The sequence below is a fragment of the Palaemon carinicauda genome, chromosome 38 (assembly GCF_036898095.1).
Source record: "Palaemon carinicauda isolate YSFRI2023 chromosome 38, ASM3689809v2, whole genome shotgun sequence".
NCBI lineage: Eukaryota > Metazoa > Arthropoda > Malacostraca > Decapoda > Palaemonidae > Palaemon > Palaemon carinicauda.
In genome coordinates, this window is record NC_090762.1 from 30,614,455 (window position 1) to 30,621,375 (window position 6,921).

At 47.6% G+C, this 6,921-nt stretch overlaps 1 non-coding gene across 1 annotated transcript; it reads right to left on the reverse strand.

Annotated features, from left to right (window-relative positions):
- Positions 1-6,426: 6,426 nt before the first annotated feature.
- Positions 6,427-6,545, reverse strand: LOC137630713 (5S ribosomal RNA). The gene has a single exon (XR_011041761.1). It is a non-coding gene; the product is annotated as a 5S ribosomal RNA (ribosomal RNA).
- Positions 6,546-6,921: the final 376 nt, after the last annotated feature.

The following is a 6,921-nucleotide window of genomic DNA, read 5'->3' on the forward strand; positions in this document are numbered from 1 at the left end:
TGTCAGCTCTACCAGGAACAGCCGACTGTAGAATCCAGGATACCCACCTCGACTGCCAGCGCATCTGCCCAACATCGCCGAAACCTACTCTGCTAGAGCCAGAGCCTTTGTTGATTCCGAAGGATAAGATTGAAACCTCACTGAAAATTGAGTGAGTGGAGTGCCTTTCTCACCCAGAAGAAGAAGGGGCTAGAGTAGGTCTGAATTTTGGCATGGTCGATTGTTTCTTTATTGCTGGTCTCAGGGCAGAAGACAAAGAAGAGCCAGATGTTGAAGGCCTAGAGGAGCTTTTACCCTTATAGGTTACTGCCTGGTGAATAAGGGAGTCATAACTTCAATTCCTCTATTTTGCGACTATTGTTTTGACATCTTACTGTGGGAACAGAGATGTTGCATCCAGCACTGATAAGTTCATTTTCTTCCCATGGTGTTGGAGAAACAACCTGCCATGATATCCCTTAGTTTTAGAATTCAGTTTTCTCACTGGTTAGCTGACTGGCGTGCTAATAAGGTGACCACCTTAGCTTAAGAGAGGCTGAGAGCCGGAACTTCTTCAGATCATCTGAAGGAAGATGGTCTATTTATGACTTAGCCTAGAGGCTCGCCATTGATACTGACTTCATCACTATGGATTTGAATTTCAGCCTCTCCACCAGTGGTCCCCTTTTCAACTCTTCTACTGCATTATCAATAGACAAAGGGGTAGGTGGAGCATTTACCATAATGTAGGATATCCACTGCCTAGACAGCTTGGGAAAGAACCTTGTTAGACTGGCTAGAAATTAGAGAATTTCTTGGCCCCACAATCTGAAGAGCTACCTTGGTTAGGGCTACGCCCTTACTAACCTAGACCAAGGTAGTTCAAGGTTCGTCCTAGAACCGTGCAGAATTCTATACTATAAATCTATAGAAGTTAACCTTCTTCAGATGATGCTTCACCAATCTCATCCAGCTCAGGAATTAGAGCTACGACATTCAGAAACAGCGATTCGGTTTCAGAGTTATCCGTCTCAGCAGATAGTGGATCCTGATTGGGAATGGAAGAATCTGAAGGTTTCTGAGAATTACTCCTCCTATTGGAGGACTCTGTTTGGGAGGAAGGAATCCCTATTGGTTTCACGTAAGATCAAACTGGGCCTAACACTGATTCAGGTCTGTAGTTTTCAGATTTAGTGAAAGAAGTGCAGCTCTTCTCCGTGACGAAATCTCTTCCTGCAGATCATGACGATCGGTCTTCCTCCATGGAGGGTGACCTTTGAGGTGTCAAATGATTCCTGGTTTTCTATTTTTGACAGCATGCATATGCATAAACCTAGAATCTTTACACTCAATCTGAGGGTCCGGTTTGAGGAGCAGAATTTACTCTCTTGGGGGACTTTTGGGGTCTCGCTGTTTCCAACCCTGAGGCTTTAAAGGAAGAGACTTCTCTTCTCTGTTTGACAGAAAAGGGCATCTTTCTCGGTACCTTCTTCATTTTGGAACTGTTTCATTGACAGTGTGACCGAAGTAGGAGAGGAACTGGAATCCTGACTAGTAATGCTTCTCCCCAGTCTCTTATGATCTTCAGAAAGTTGATACTGTATGAGTACTTGACACCGAGCTTCTTTCCCAAAAATTGGGGCTCAGAGTAGCTTTACTCCACCATCTAAACTGTGCAGGGGAATTGTTCGGTGTCTCATGAGACTCCAGCCGATCTTTTGTCCTGTGATTTAGTATCCTCGTCATTGTTGTCTTCAAAGCGACAGGCGATGATCGTGCGCTTGGAGATCGTGTCAGCACCTCCAAAGCCGGAGATGAAGACACAGCAGAGGAAGAAGCAGTTGAAGGCATCAGGGGCTATTTCACATCCGTCTTCTTTCCAGAAGTAGAGGGTTTCACCACTGGAGCAACAGGAATGGAATTGTCCGGCACTTCCTCCACAGGGTGGACTAACAGGGGAGCATCAGCAGAGGACTTCTTGCCTCTAGGGTGATGTAAACATCCCCAGAAGTTTCTCCAACAATGAGGCAGCAGCAGTTGCAAGTACAGTAAAGGCCACAATCTTGAAAGATCCTAACTCTTGACAGGGTCATCAACAGTAATTACAGCGGGGGAGATGGTTGCAAGACAGGGAGGGTTGTAGTGCCACCACTAGAGGAGGACCATACAGCCTCCTTTTCTGAAAGACTCCCAGAGGGTTGAGGGCAGTCTCCCTTCCCCCGATGGGTTCCCCCAGAGAGCAGACCTTCAGAAAAAACCGCAGGAAAAGCAGCTGGCTTCATCCCAAAGAAGGATAGGAAGAGCTAAAGATCTTCTTTGGGCATACCCTCTGAAGCTGAAGAATCCCTTGTAGACTTTGTCATCTTTGCAAATTACACCCACTGCACAGGATCCTCTCAGGGGGATGACAGCAAACAGTCATGCCCCCAGCAAAAATCACAAAGTACATTAGGGTCTACCCCTGGTTTACTGACATAGCAGCCACTCCTGCGGCCTTCTTTGGCAGAGCAGAGCCGAGCCACATATCTGGTTTAAGGATGGACATCACAACACACTAGAAAGAGAAAAAGAAAGCAATTAGTTTAAAAACCAAGTCAAGGAATGCAGCTGTGTACTCAGTAGCAGCCATAGTCAAAATGCAGGCTTCTCTGCCTGTCAGGGGGTTGGGTTTACCTTGTTAAAAGTTGAACTGCTGTTTCAGCTTTGCCAATGTCATACTCTTATTAAATGTCGATGGTTAGTACTGTGTAGGCACAAAGAAGGCTTTAACACCAAATGAAAGCTAGCCTCCTTTGCATTTGAGATATCAATTTTATAATTCTATCCAAAATTAATTGAGAAAATTTAAGTGCAACTGTATAAATTGTCTTGAAGGTAGCCATTTAGGACAACTTGGAAGAATATTTGGCATTGGATTTACCTCAAGCAAGTAATATTTTTATCTATGAAAGTTTCATTAAGTGAGAAAGAGATAGAGTACTTCACCAGAGTTGGGATTTTCCCCGAGTGTTTTCTTCATCCTCAACTTCCTGCTTTCAAGGATGATCCAAGGCATGATTTACTGGTGTTACGTTTGTTTACATTGTTTACTTTGTATGGGACCTGCTGCGCATTTGTTTTTCAAGTGACCCGCTTCAGCAGTTTAGGTATTAGTGCCTACGTTTACACTGTTGAGAGTTGACCTGTGATGACCTAGTGGCCAAGCTTGCAAGCGAACAATGGGCACCACCATCTAAATCATTATGCAAACAAAATCTTTTGGCAAAACTTTAATATACATTTTGTTTTTAGAAAATATGATGTCACACCATCCATAGATAGAAAAAAAAAGTAGCTTTTGAGTCATGGTACCTTTGCACGTCTGGAGCCTAAGGTGTGCAACCTTGTACTGAACCCTTCAGTTATCATATCAATATGAAAGTGACAAGGTAGCTAAATTATCATAAAGTATTTATAATATTTCTAGTAATACAGTTTTCATATAAATGATAAATTTGGAAATACAGGAATATGTAATTTTCCTAACTATACAAACATGACAAATTCGGAGATAATTTGTATTTTTCCTAACCATACAAACCTTAGCTATTTACATTGGGTATTACTTTCGGCGTAGCTGAAATGACGAGCCATTAGATTTTAACGCGGGTTTCCTACCCCGCGCTAGTTAGCAGGGGTAGGGGGAGGGGTAGCTTGCTACCCCTCCCTCCCTCACACACCGGTGAAATGTCTCACTTCACTTAGAGATAGGACTTGACTTGGGGGACAGGGCTGGCGGGCAAATATGTGTAAATAGCTAAGGTTTGTATGGTTAGGAAAAATACAAATTATCTACGAATTTGTCATTTGTTCCGTAACCGAAATACAAACCACGCTATTTACATTGGGTGACTTCTCCCTTAGGAAGGGTGGAAAGTCTCCAGCCATACTGGCTTTGCCTTTACCCGGGGACTCAGAATCCAAGTGAGTTGCACTCGAGAAAAGGAGTCCCTGCACCTCACAAGTTCCTTGCTCCGCAAGGAAACGTGTGGCCTACATAAGCTTGTGTGTGAAGGAAGAAAGTGTGACCCGTCCTAGGCAGTTGACCTGGAGTTCCAGAAGGAACTCTGGGTTAGGACGTTCCCAATACCACCTCGTCAAGGTATGGGGGACGTGACAGTATTGACTCAATACTCGGAACACAAGGAAGCATGGTTTACCTGAAGAGGTTTGAGGTCAGCTATGCAGAGACCAGGATGCTGCTTCCCCAGTTGAGGGGATGATGAAGAAAGAAGTAAGGGCCAGACATACTTCTTTCGTTCAGGCAGACTAAAACCTGATAACAATGCCCTCAACCTTCTGCTACCTGTCCAAAAAGGAGCCTGAGGTTAGACCAGCTGTTGTGTAGCCACCACAGAGCGATAGAAACGTATCGATACTCCTGTGGGTCATGTCCTGCAGGAAGCGGGCTGCGAAGATCATTAGACGCTTCCAGACTCCAGCTTGTAGCACCTGCGTCACAGAGAAGTTCTACTCGAAGGCGAGGGACGTTGCGATGTATTCGACATCGTGCTGTAGGGCGACGTGACGGGGGAGGGTCTGGATTCAGGTCGAGATGAATGTCCTTGAGTCCGAGCTGAAGAGGTATACTGGTGACTCTCCCCTGTGTCCTCCCTGTGCTCCCAAACCGGCTGCACGTGAGGACAAACTGCAGCTGTTCTCAAAGATAACCCCTCGATTCCTTTACTGGCAAGGAGGAGAAGGTTTGGGTCATCTGATACAGAATGGAGACTCGAAATCTTGAAGGAGTCTGACCGAAGGTCCGGGACTCCAAGATTCTGAGTCTAGAAAACAACTCAGGAGCAAACCTGAATGTTGCCTTCCCCTATTCTCTTGAAAGGGCGGAGTCGTACGAGACCATGAAGATTGCTTACACACTGGCTGAGGCCAGAGTGAGCAGGAGCACCGTCCCCCAAGACGAAATACGATCAGAGGCCTGACGTAATGGTTCTTGAGAAGATCTCTTGAGGGACTAAAGAGTCCGAACCATGCTCCATGGAGGAGGTCTAACTCCGACTGGGGGCAGGGACGTTCGCAGCTTCGCATGACCGAAGAAAGGTCCAGCGGGAAGGAAAAAGTCTATTCCTTTCAGCCTGAAGGCCAGGGAAAGGCTGAGCGATAGGCTTCACTGCCGAGAGCGGAAAGGAGTTTCCTCCCGCCGAAAAGCAGTAACTCCGTTATTGCTGGAGAAGAGGCCTCAAGGGAAGAGGTATCTCTCCCACGACACCAACCACAGAAGACTCTCCACTTCGCCTGGTAGACCCCTGCGGATGACTATCGCAGGTGACGTGACCTCAGCTCCGGGAATGTAGCGGGTTGTCTCTTCTTGAGGAGGCGGCGTAGTGTCTCCAGGCGTGAAGCCAAAGCGATGCAACGACTCGTGAAAGATGTTGTAGTGTGATTGTTTGAGTAGCCTGTGCCGTGGAAGAAGCTCTCCCGGGAGTTCCGTCAGGGGAAGCAGAGGGTCCGGAAACCGTTCTGCGTATAGTCACAGTGGAGCTCTCAGGGCCATCGAAAGGTTAACAGACAACCTGGTCTTGTTGAGACCCATTTTCAACAGACAACAATGGTGGGAAGACGCAGGCGTCGATGTTGTCCCACCGTCACCGGAAAGCATCTTGCCAAAGAGTCTTGGGGTCTGAGACTGGGGGGAAGAACAGCGGAAGCTTGAAGTTATAGGCTGTCGCGATCAGGTCCCCCAGGCCAGGACTTGCTGGTTACTATAGGCCAAAAACCCCCAGGTACTCTCTATCTGCGAGGCTCTGCTCAGATAGTCTGAGAGAACATTCCTCTGCCCGGAATGAGCGAGCCGATAGTGGTATTGAGAGGACCTCGGATCATCTCAGTATCTCTACTGCAAGATGTGAAGGTATGAAAATGCGTCCCCTGCTGGTTGGAATACCCCAGTACCATGAAGTCGTCGTGCACGGAGCGACTCGGCAGGAACTGTAGGATCTGTAGAGGGGCCAGACTACGGCCCCTAAGCCTACTTGAATGATGGGGAGGTATCTTTTTAGGTCCTGACCATATGCCTGAACCGGAACATGCCCCCCCCCCCCCTTTTCTTTGACGAGTCCGAGAACAGCATCAAAATGTGGGGAAAGGGCGAGAATATCCACTTCCACCAAGAGGTTCCATAGGTCAACCCCCATTGCAGATCTAAACGTTCCGCTGGTCCCGTAGGGGCTAGAAAGTCCGGTTAATCGTTGCTTTGATACCATCGGAACTTGGGCCGCCTCACAGGAAACTTATCCTGAGGCGACCGTTCGGGACTTAAGACGGGTCAATGAGGAAAGGAGACCCAGGAAACGTTCCAAGGTAGGGCTGAAAGCTCTGCTTGACTGAGAACAGATACTGCGACTCTTCTCAGCCTTGCCACAGTCAACTGAAGGGAAGGCTCGGAGAAGGAGGCAACAGCATCTGGTGTTCCCAGGCGGTCACCCATCCAAGTACTGACCAGACCCAACGTTGCTTAACTTCGCTGATCGGACGAGAAGCGGTGTTTTCAACGTGGTATGGCCGTTGACTCAATATTATGGCTAGATACTCCAGATGTTGAGGCAGAAGTAGAGAAAGCTCCTAGCAAATTACCATGATCCGTCACTCTTGGTAAAGACCCGGAAGCTTGTCCCGGCGTTGAAGAAGGTCGAACCCGAGTCTACCGGAGTTGACCAGGCCTCCAAAAAGCGAAGGAGGCGGAAGCCTGCTTCTGAGCGGCCATGATGAAAGCAGGAAGAGTTCTCTGGGGAAAAACCTGCAATGCCGCGGCGGGATCGCCACACCGCATCTTAAGCAGGAACACCTGTAGTCTAGGCTGAATTCCAAGAGCTTCCTGGAAGATGGATGGAATGGAAACTGGAAGTACCCGTCCTTCCGATCCAGGGCCTAAGGAGTCCTGCAGCC